This window comes from Aphelocoma coerulescens (genome assembly GCF_041296385.1).
Source record: "Aphelocoma coerulescens isolate FSJ_1873_10779 chromosome Z unlocalized genomic scaffold, UR_Acoe_1.0 ChrZ, whole genome shotgun sequence".
In the NCBI taxonomy this organism is placed as follows: Eukaryota; Metazoa; Chordata; class Aves; order Passeriformes; family Corvidae; genus Aphelocoma; species Aphelocoma coerulescens.
The window spans coordinates 7245361-7257454 of record NW_027184085.1 but is presented as its reverse complement, the minus strand read 5'-3'; the positions used below and the strand labels follow the sequence as shown (position 1 = coordinate 7257454).

Sequence of the window (12094 nt, the reverse complement as noted above, 5' to 3'; positions counted from 1 at the left end):
CCGTGCTCGTACTGAACAAATCTCAAATTTTCAATTGGCAGAACGAAACAGAACTGACCACCCAACAATCCGATCCAAATTGTGATCTTGAAATCATTAGTTGGCTACACAAAAAGGAAACAACAAACTCCCTCTCCCTGCCTTGGGTAGTGGCAGTGAAAGTACCTGGGAGTATTGAAAATACTGGGCGCTGGCTTGAAAGGCACGTCCATTCAACATCCCAAACATTGGCTGGCCTCCTTGAAGATGAAGACATTGCCAGACAAACCACCGCCATTGACCTCTGTTTATTGTCACATGGCCATGGGTGCCAAGACCATGAGGGGCTGTGCTGCTTTGATTTGTCATCAAATGGGCAGTCGATCCACGCCTCCCTCCAGGAGATCTGAGACCAGTTGCATAAGATCCAACAGGAGACAAAGGACTGGATGGACAGTTTATTTTCAAACTTTGGGTTATCAGGGTGGGGGGCTTCTATTATTAAATCCATTATTTGGTTTATATTAATTTTCTTCCTTATCATATTTGTTTTAAGTTGCTTTAAAAAACTTTCTTATTTCTGCAGCGACCTAGTCGGTTTTAAAACAAAAAAAAGGGGGAGATGTGGCGGTGCAAGTGGCTGCGGCCACCCTGACCCCTGAGGATCAACCGACACCAAACTGTGGTGGTCAGGCACCAAAGCTTAATGCCCTGCTCTTGGTTAGGGTGAGAGCCCATAATCCCCCAGTTCCACAGCTTACATATTTTTGTATGATTGGTCCTTATTTTCCCCTCCCTATTTTAGGTATAAGTGTATGCATATTCATTTCCCTCAAGTTAATATGTATAAGTTCTAGAAAGTTCTGCAATACTCGACACCCCACTGGCTCCTTCCCTTAGTCCCTCCTATGTGTCAATCTCATTGGTTCCCTTGCTCTCAACCCCGCCTCCTATCCTGTATCCTATTGGCTGTATCCCTTATCCCTGCCTTTCCTATCCCCACTATAAAGTCCCTGGAAACCCTCAGACCCTCGGCTCTTTGTCCCTACCCTTTCACCTGAATAAGCCTTCTGTGTGGAACCTGTTCCAGGAGTCCCTTCTCTCTGCTTCCTCGTCTCCACCTGCATGCCCTCACACCCTACTCAGAGACAGCTCCCTTGGGTGAGGAGCTCGTTCCTTTCTGGACTTCTTGTGAGAAGCCACCATAAACCAGTTGGCTTCTCTTTGCTAGCTCAAAGAGAAGACCTCCAGTCTTCTCTTTGAGCTAGCACGTGACATGATAAATGGCACCCAAACAGGGATAGGGACTCTTCTAGGAGGATTCCCTGACCTACGTACAGCAGCTCAGAAACACCCAGGACACGTGCCTTGGGAAAGCCGCTTCCCTCCTGTTGCAGCACACTGCTTTTTGGTCAGTGGTGCTCCAGGAGTCAACAGTCTCAGCTCGAGACCTTTGGTGGAGGACTTCGGCAGCAGGTTTTCATTCCCGGGACCTATTTTTGTGTGGTGAGTCTCAAATTTTTTGTGGGGTTCCCGGGGTGGTATATTTTAAGTTTTTCATTTTCCTGCTGCTGGGGGTGAAGTAGGGTGCAGCCCTCTTAAACTCTTGCTGCAGCGGAGAGAAATATATGTCCAAATTGGGGATTCCCTAAAGGTGGGTGGGATTCTATACGAGGAGTCCCTTCTCTCTTCTTCTTCACCTCCACCTGCGTGCCCTCACACACTGCTCAGAAATAGCTCCCTCAGGTGAGGAACAGCTAAACCTCCAGGCTTCTCTTTGAGCGCGACGTGACAGATAACTCGGGGTTAGAATGTAGAATCATGAAGTAATCTATTCCTTTGTCCTTCTAAGGCTGATTTTATGCCTGTTTAAAGCCTGGCATTATGTTTTAAAGAACCGCCAGAAATGGAGATGTTACAAGCTTCCCAAACAGTTTACTCAGATACTTAACTATTCCATATCAGGAGAATATATTACTGGTGTCTACTTTAAATCTTTGCTGTAATTTAAGTCCATGCCTTCTTTTCTTGGTTGTGGTGCTTCTGAAAAATAATTCATCACACTTGCCTTGGCAGCTCTTGAACTGAAAAACCATTATTTTGCCACCCGTGTTTTCGGACAAAGTAGCCCAGTTCTTCAACTTTTCGTTTGGAGGACAGGTGTAGCTTATCCATGTAACACCATATTTATGTCCATAGTATTCCATTCTGTTCTTTTTGCAGTAGGGTTTTTGTTGTTGGTGTTAATTCTTGTCTCATACAACAATGTAAATAGAAATTATTTTGTATTTGGCCCTGGTTGCCTGTAACTCTGCATCTCACCCTTTGCCCTCTGACAGCAGTTTAGAGAAGGTGCTATGGCACTGTAGCTCTGGTACTATCAGGTGCAAGGATTTCAGGAGCTCTGCTTTTGTCTGTGTAATAACTGTAGGTTTCAGCACAGTGACTGCAGTTTTTCCATCTAAGACTCCATGCTATGCCACCCAGTAAGTGAGGACTACCCTGAAAAATGGTGAGCCCTGCCAGGGGGCTAATACTTTATTTCTAGGACTTATGGAGTGAGAGCAAGTATTGTCCTCACTGCAGATTACGCAGAAAACCCTGTTCAGCTGCCTTTTTGCTACCTGTATGACTGTGGCTAAATCATTAAGCTTTCTCTTGGCTAAGCTTTCTCTCACTTTAAGATGGAGAAGGAGATTTCCAGACCTCATAGGGAGAAAAGAATTTAAAACTGCATAACTGTACTAAACAAATGATAAGATGCATAAGCACCATTATGGAAAGAACAACTGCTCTGTAGCAAACTCTGAAGAACTGACACTGTTCAGATGATGCACAAAGATCTAGGTACACAAAAGCCTTTTACTGTTTAACTCATAAACAAATGCATTTGCTCCAGGAGTAAATCATAATATGTATAAAAAATACATGCCAGTTTACCTCAAATGAGATTTTCCATACATATTAATTTTACCAAGAATTTATACTGTACGCATTTCTTATTTTGCAGGGTATACTTAGATACCAAAATCAGGATGAAAAATAAATATAAAAATTGGTTTCTTAGCACAGCACCACTTTAAATGTCCATTTCTTGATAACTTATATGACTTGTGAATTTGTCTATTTTGTGGGCAATGTGGAAGACTCAGTGCTTTCAATAGGTAAGATTTTTAAACTGTGTGATTTGTAAACTATGCAAACGATGGCAATTTGCAACTGTAATTATTCCTTAAGTGGAGAGTTTGGCATTTTGTAAAGCAGATAATAGTTCAGATAATGGATTCATTAGATGTTGTTGGGTCTTGTCACCTCGAAAAAATAGGCCATTTTCTCTCAGATAAGCAGCTGTGGTTTTCCCGTTTCTTCCTAAGGTTCATGACACATTATTTGGCCCTAAATCCAGTTCCCTACAGCTCTTGACATCTTGGGTATTTGCTTGTCCAAAAAAAAAAAAGCAACCAAGCAAAAGAAAAACAAAAACCAATGAAAACCAACCAGCAAACTCAGCTCCCCCCACCCAAAAAAACAAACAAACAAACAAGCAAAACCAAAAAAATTAAACCCATCCAACCCTCAAAAAGCCCAAAATCACTAGGTTTTTTTTTTCAGATAAAAAGACTAGAGAAAGATATATTGCATATCTACTACAGATTTCTGGTAGTGTTTTGTTAATTAAGTTCTAAAGCTCTGATAAGCTGCAGTAAAGATTCAAGATGTGAGTGGGTCACTTGTTGTGACCAGCACTTGACTGATGTACAGGCCTCTAAAACCGACAAGCACATTGAGCTCTTTGAGATATTTTAAATTTCAGCCACTAAATTCAATTTCAGCTCCAATTGCAGTTTGGGTGGTGGGCTGTGAAACTCAGCATTTCAGTACCTGAATGCAATGACTCTCCTGTGCTTTCCTTGGTATACATCCTTTCTCCTCTTCTTGAGTGAGTCTTGCAGGAAAAGATCAGGAAATTGCTTGCTGCACATATGAAAAAGAGAAATCTGTCTTGAGAATGTTGGAAACAGCTCAGGACAAGAAATATATATGGCAGGAAAAAGGAGGAGAAGTAATGAAAAATAAATTGGAATTAGGTCCTGATGAGAAGGAAAGGAGGGAAAATGGACAGGACAGTTGATGCATCTAATTAAGAATTATTGGGATGTGGGACAAAAAGGCAAGAAGGGTCTGAGGATGGATGCTATGCTGGGGGCAAAAACCACTGTGGGTAGACAATATATGCAAGAAGGGCAGTTATCTTAATTGATGAAAATGCTGAGTCTTCAGTGACAGGTGAATTCACCACAACTGAATTTTGAACGTGCAGAAGGGAGTACAAAGTGGACCACACTGTAAGGTCAGGTACTGGCCATTTTCATAGAGTATCTGTGATTTTAACCTTTAATATCTCAGTGCCTCAGTTTCCCACTATGTAGGATATGCTGTCAAAGCAAGAATGTAAAGTAATCTCTGATCTATCCGTACACTGAAAAGGAAGGCAATTTTTTAAAAAAGCTTTTTAAAAGAAATAAAAGAGCCCTTTCAGTGCTTTTCCTCCTTCTTCCCCCCCCCCCCCCCCCCCGCAATTAAGGTGTATTATGAAAATAATTACCCTTTCACTTTGTTAATAAAACAACTTTTTAATATAATGGGTTTTTTTTAAATTCCCCGGGAGCAAAATATCTGACTAAGTTAAAAATACACCTCCATCCTTCACATGAGTATTTCATTACATAAAAGACTTCAATTTTCAGTTCTACTCATCTATGCTGCCTGTTTTCCTCAGAGTTATGTGAGAGGAGCTCAAAATAAAACATAAGTCTGTGAATCTTTCCTGTTGCAAGCCAGGAAGCTGCCAGCACAGTGCTCCTTGATGCAACCGGGAGTGGTGGTTTTTCCGAGACGAACGTTTGCAGCATCAAAACTCACTTCCCCAAGCAACCATCAGATGGTAGCAATGCTTGTTTGCTATCTACCATGGGCTAGATTCAAAATGGGACGCAGAAGCCCAGGCATTACCTCCAGCCCCAGCAGCCACCCAGCTGCCTTTTGAGAGTGCCCTGGTTGTTTGCATTTCGGAGGACACGGAAAGCTGCAGACCCGAGTGCTAATGCTGAGGTAGACACTATGCAAAGCAATCTGATCTTATATGCACAGAGTTGTAGCCAATAGCCCCATGCATGAGGGAACAGATGAAACCCAAGGGAAATGCAGATGTCCTGTCCCTGGGTTTGTTCCCTGGGTTTTGGTTTGCTGCAAAGGAGGACTCCAAGGGGTGTGGAAATGAAAATAGCAAGAAAATTAACTTGGGACCTTGAAACTAACTGTAGTAGAGACTCTCAGGAAAATCGATCCAATGTTGCAAAAGGGTGATAGAGCAGACTCCTGTAGCATGTAGGAGTCCTTGGTGAAGTGATAAAAAGCTTTCTTATTGAAGGCCTGGCCTAAGGTCACTGAAAAGGTCATGGAAAACAGCTGTCTACTAGGGATACTGTTAGTAAAGCATCATCCTTGAGGCTGAGTACAGGATTCAGTGCCCCTGATTCTAAATGTCACACAGTAAGACACTTAAGCCTGACTTTCCATCTGCGTTCCCTGTATAGTTCATGGGGAGACAGAGGAACAGAGAGAGAGAAAACCTTTCCCAGTTTAGATTCCTGTCTTGAGGTGTGGAAAAGCATCCTATGAAGGTGTCTGTTTTTCTCCATGAGAGAGAAATGGATCTTGTTTTACTCGCTTAGATTTTGATTCTGATGTTAAGTGTCTAAGGTGGTATAAATCAATGCCTGTGTTTGCCATTGAAAGGTGCAGTTCTCAACATTTGTTCTGCTTTACTGTCCTAGGCAAAAGGAAAAAAACAAACAAAACCTACTTTATAGTATGTAGGCAAATGACATCCTGTTACATATATTTGCAAACATCACATTTTCTTTATTTTTAAATTAAAATTTTAAATTTAAAATTAATTTAGGCCTCTCTAGTTGCTTAAATTACTGAGTTTCTCCTGAGATATCAGTGGTACTGGGACTTTCATCAGTACTTAGAATCTGTGCTTGTTCACTCCTGTGATTTTTGCCAGGACTGACTTCTTTAACCAGTGCCATTGCTGCTCTGAAGTACCAGATCCAGCTGTCCTGGGACAGCTATCTTTTTGGGTTTTCCTTGCTTTGCTCTTTGGTGCTTGTTTGATGGTTTCTTTGGCAAAATGTCCCTTTTATTTTGCCTCTGTGCCCTGTCCATTTTGTCTGCACATGTCTCCTGCTCAGTCTTCCTGAGGTTGCTGAGGTGAGCAGCTCTGGTCCTGGCAGGATTGGCAGCAGAGCACCCTGGTCAGTGCACAACAGAGCTTCCAGAATTGGAGGAAGCTCAGGAGGAGCTGGGACAGCTGCTGGAAGCCCACAGATCACCTGACTTTGGATGACAGGACCCAGGTGGGGCCAGTGGCAATGGTAGCCAAGCCTCTGTAGAGGCTTGCAGCCAGAAGTGACACCAGCAAGGTGGGAAAAGAGGGCAAGACAGAGCCATCAGGGCATGGCTTGGAAGTTTGGGTGGCAGTTCCTGGAGAATGGCATGCAAGAAGGGCACTGAAGCCCTGCCAGCTCTACCAGGGAGCAGTGGTGTCCGCAGGGCAGAAAGCCATGACTGAGGCAGTCACCCAGGCAGAGCTCTGGGGGAACACCCAGGGCCAGCTGCAGGGTAAGTCCTGGTCTCATGCCAGTGGGAGGGCATCCAGGCAGAGAAGCTCCTGTGTTTAGTGACAATGCTCCAGGAGGAGAGGAGTAGTTTGAGAAGTGTTAGGGAATGTGAGACAGACTGGAATTGAGCCCTGCCTTCCCTGAGACAGGCCTGACAGACTGACAGACATGACACGTATCCCTATCCTCTCTGCACCTGACTGAACACAGTGACTGAAGGGGCAGAGGGAATGGGCTGAACTCCTGCCCAGCAGAGCTGGTGTGTCCATGACTACAGACCAGGCCCATTCCGTAGGGAATGCTGCTGCTGCCCTTAGGCCCAGTTAACACAAAGAGAAAGCCCAGCTCTGGTAGGGCCCTTAGATCATTATTCACTGTTAATTTTCCCAGTGGGCACTCATGAAGTTACAACAGGAAATCCGATGGCTACCAGGAGAGACTTCAGGGCCTTGGTATGAGTGGCTAAGGGAACAGGAGCACAAACAGTGTGCTCCTCTATCCTTCCTGCCAGGAATAATGAGGGAATAAACAGGAAGACACATGGTTTGGCTTCTTGAACCACTGGCGTGCTGCAATGGATGGCTTTAAGCTCTTTGGAAGGCAAGGAAGGAGAGGTGGTGGGGCAGCCATGTATGTTTAGGGAGTGTTTTAACTGTCTAGACCTTAATGATAGCTGATAATTTATGGGTAGGGATCAAGGGGAAGGCCAAGGCAGGTAACAGCTAGGACTGGTGGGTGATAATGGGGTCACAGAACGGACTGGTTTGGAAGGGATGTTAAAAACCCCCCAGTTCCAATCTCCTTGCCATGAGCAGGGACACCTCCCACTTGCCCAGCTTGGCCAGAGCTGGAGGCAGTACTCCAGGTGGGGTGTCACCAGAGCAGAGTAGAGGGACACCTTGCACTTGGCCTTGTTAAACCTCCCGAGGATCCCACGGACATCATCCTGGCTGGGAGGCCTGTAGCAGACTCCCACTATGGCATCTGCATTATCTGTTTGTCCCTGGCCACTTACTCAGAGGCTCTCAACTGTGCTGTGGCCAGCTGTGAGCTCCTTCCGTTCCGTGCAGTACCACCCCTCCACCTCTCCTGCCCTATCTCCCCCGGAAGCACCTGTAACCACCCAACCGGGCACTCCAGTCTTACCAGGTTTCACTTAAACTGGCAATGTCAAATCTCTGGGACTGAGCCAAAGCTTTGAGCTCATCTTGGGGCAACGGGACAACCATTCAACCAATTCCATATCCATCTAGCAGTTCACTTGTTGAATCCATCTCAATTTGGAGAAAAAGATGTTCAGGGCCACCATGTCAAAGGCTTTAAAGAAGTCCAGATGAATGACATCTATATCCCTTCCCTTGTCCACTGATGTAGTCACCCATCATCAAAGGCCACTGGGTTGGTCAGGCAGCTACAGCTGGTCAGTGATGTGATGGTCAGAGGCTGCCCCAGTCATAGCAATCATGGAATAATAGAGGTTTTGATTCTTGGAGAAGTAAGGAGGATGGGGTTAGCAACACTGACACTTGGGGCTTCTGGAGGGAAGAATGTCCTGCTTAAGAGGCTTGGCTCCTCACAAAAAGAAAGATATTGAGGTGCTGGAGGGTCTCCAGAGAAAGGCTGGGAAAGGATCCGGAGCATAAATCTGATGTGGGGCAGTGGAGAGACCTGGGGTTGTTTAGTCTGGAGAAAAGGAGAACTTACTGCTCTCTGAAAGTACCTAAAAAGAAGTGGTGTTTATTCTCTCCTACCAAGTCACAGCAACAAGATAAGAGGAAACAGCTTCAATCCGTGCCAGGGGAAGTTTAGATTGGATATTAGGAAAAATTTCTTAATGGAAAGGGTGGTTAAGATTTGGAATAGGCTGCCCAGGCATGTGGTTGTGTCATCTTGTAACTATTTAAAAGGCATGTAGCTGTGGCTGTTAGGAACATGGTTTTGTGGTGGATGTGACTGTGCTGGGTTAATGATTGGACTCCATGTCCTTAAAGGTGTTTTTTCAATATAAACAATTATATGATTCTATGGTTCTAAGGAGACAACTTCATTAAACCACAGGATGGATGCTTGGGGCCTCTTTACTGTTTAATATATCTAATTCCCATCAGTAAATTACAAAACTGTAGCCCACTGTCAGACTTTTTGATCGCAGGTGTACTATATTTAGCAAAAATAGATTTGGCATATCTGATTACCTGTTTAGCCGTAATGGCTCCTAGTAAGCTCTCAGGGAAGTTAGAATAATATTCTAGAACAAGTACTTTATTTTCCTCTGTCAGCATAATCAGACCTATGTCAGCTTTGCTCCAGAGAGCCTTTTTGTTTTTTCTCCCATTGCAGTGGGGAGTCCTGCAACATGCATTAGACAGCGAGGCCTGTGGAAAGAAATAGGAGCCGATTCTTGATAGATATTTTAGAGATGTTTATTTTCCAGCCACATGGCTGGGGGACTGCTGAAGAACTGAGCAATCAAGGGACCACCAGGGTCCTCCCCCGGGCAGGGGAACACAAAACAACCAATGGGGAATGGGATTGACCAGGGAGTAGGGAAACCCCCTAGGCCCTGCCTGTACTCCAGGGTCCCCTCCCCCCGGACCCCACGCCAGGGGGGAGGAACCCCAACATTCTCCCTCAGTCATTGACATTGGATTTTTTTGACTTGGACTGGACTTATATTTGTGGCATGTATAGCAAGTCTTGACAACTTCTTAAATGTCAATTTATATTTGTCTAGCTGTTTGTTGTTTTGTTCGTTTGTTTTTAATACATCTTTTAACTTTTTGTTAGGCTTTTCAATTCTTAGCTGGCCCTAGTGGATTCCCAGAATTAGTTGCAATGTCTGGGTGCAGCCATGATGTAGGACAAATGGAGATGGTCTGGACAAGTTACTTTTACCCTACATGCTTGTCACCAGGCAGCACAGTCAGCTTGGTCACCCTGGTGTTATCTCACCAGGGCTGGGATATTACTTTTTACTTCCCAACATCTGCAGTTTCTCTTTCAGAGTTGTTGTTTAGCAAGTACAGTATGATTTTTTTCAGGCATTTTGTTTGTCTTAAATCAAAGAATAAGCTGAGAGGAAACCTCTGCGCTGTGTTCCTTCACACTTCCAGCAGATGCTCCAGAGACAGGGACTGAAGTTTTAGCTGTCTGCAGAGTTTAGTTTTACCTCGCAAATCATATCAGAACCAAAAATATGTATTTCCAGCATGACGATAGGAAGTCATGAGATGGGTACATGTGGTTTATGGTCAAAGTGGAAAGTAGTTGCCTCTTACTAAATAAGTACATGCTGCCTTTCACACTTCAAGCAACTTATGGCTGGGCTGTTGTAAATGAATGTGTTCTGTCTGCAGTTCTTTACTGAGACTTGATCACATTAACATCCAGGTGGCTTCTCTGCCTGTCACTGGTGTGGATAGTTAGACTGGTGGTCGGTTTTCTAGATTGGTCAACTGTGCAATTTCCCTTTTTTTTGCAGCAGAATGACTAGCAATGACTTACACAATTGACTTAAACACATCAGATTAAATTGCGTATTTGTTTTCATGCTCTCAATTGTTTGAGGCTGCCCAAAGCCATCAGTTTTGGAGTTCTAGTGTCTCATGACAGAGCCATCACAACTAGGTCTGCAGACCTCTCTGCTGTCCACAGTGTGGCTTGTTTGTAGGGAGCTGGGTCAGGGGTTGAAACCAATTGAAACACCAGAGTGGGGAAATGATGCCTCATGGATATGCAGAGATTTATGGCATTTGTAGAAGCACATGCCAAAGTTCTAACTCATTAAACAGAAAATATTTTGCATGAACCCTAACCTTTCTTTTCCCTGTTTTCAGTCTTATTTTTCTCTTTAAGGATGACAGGACACATTTCATTTTTGTGCAGTTTGGAAACACCTGTGAGTGGGAGGTATTTCCTTCTCCCCACTATCCCCATTTGTCCTTTACTCCCTTGAGCAGTGTCATGGCAATTAGACTACATAATCTTTTCTTTTTAGCCTCCTTTTTAACAAGAAGCTTTGTTTCCTGATAGTTGCAATGGCCACAAAGTTCACCTGTGTCCTGAGAACTTCTCTTTCTCTCTTCATGGATTTCCAAAATTGTTCCAGTCCTCTAGGTTGTTTATTTTTTTTTTTCTTTTCTTTCTTTTCTTTTCCCCAAGGATGTGACAATTGCCACATAGCAAGCATTTCTGATAAATGAAGCATCTTTTGCTTGTGTGACATTGTGGAAAGCAGAAAACTTGGAAGAGAGGATGATGCAATGCTTTGGTGACCTTACTGCATAGCCTGAAGGTGGAGAGTTCCTCCCCACAACTTCTCTCTGTCCCGAACACCTATGACTGAGCCACAGCACTTTCTGAAAGCTAAACCTGTTTTGATCTCATTGATGTCGTCAAAGGGAAGGAAGTGGGTATACATAATGTGGGTGCTGACGATTCGAGCAATGTTTCTCCTCTTGTGGCAATGACAGGGCTTGCTTGTGCTGTGATGTGGCTTTGAAAGCCCCAGCTGTATCTCTGAGCATGATACTTTATGAGTCTAAGCAAATTGTGGGAATTGTATTCTTTTGACTTGCAACAAGAATAAAAGCAGCTGATATATATCAGACCTCTATTTTAGCCAATTTTTTTCTGTTGTTGTCAGAGTGATGACTAACGTTTCTTTCTTGATGGACAACAAAATAGGGTGGATAGAACAGTGAAAAATTAAATCAAAGGCATCTGTGGTTACTAAAAAGCACCATTCGACAGAAGGAAAAGAGATTGAAAATCTGGGATCTCTTAGATTTTTGCCTTTGGTTTAAATGTCAGTCATCAACATGGTATTTTTCTGAGTCTACAGAATTTAGATTCTGAGTCTTTAAAATAAGGTAAATTAAATTAAAATAAAATATAATTTCTAAACCTTTCTGTTCACTGACCCTGACCCTGTCAAGAGTCTCATTTAGCCCTCACTCAGTTATCCAGTGTAAGTGGAGAATGTTCAATGACCTCAGTGTAGGGTCAACTCATGCATGAAGAGCAAGGCTTCTTCTCCCTTGAGGCAATGTCCAAGGAAACTGCCAAGATCTTGAAAGAGGTGATTCATGGTTTGAAGAAGCTGTAAGCTGTTCAGACTTTTTTTCCAAATAATAATGGAAAGATTATAATGTACAAATTGAAAACCATACATAAATGACAGCCATCTGTTTGTCTTACAATTTAGAAACTCCCAGAACATTACCCCTCAAGTTAAATAACTCAGCTATGTGCCAAGAAACACAGAAAGAGATTGCTGCTTCTTCACTGTTGGTAAGACTTACATTATCTTTTGAAATTGGGTGTATTTGGAGGGAGAATGGGAACAGGGAAGCCCTAAGAGGGGAAAATGTGGTGGGCAAAGAATATCCACTGTCATCTGTCAAACCAGGGCAGTTTGCTGTCTG

At 43.5% G+C, this 12094-nt stretch overlaps 1 long non-coding RNA gene across 1 annotated transcript; it reads left to right on the top strand.

The window, feature by feature from the left end:
- Window positions 1–1029: 1029 nt before the first annotated feature.
- Window positions 1030–11256, top strand: LOC138103566 (uncharacterized). The gene is made up of 3 exons (XR_011147757.1): window positions 1030–1140; window positions 1278–1485; window positions 10830–11256. It is a non-coding gene; the product is annotated as an uncharacterized lncRNA (long non-coding RNA).
- The last annotated feature ends 838 nt before the right edge of the window (window positions 11257–12094 follow it).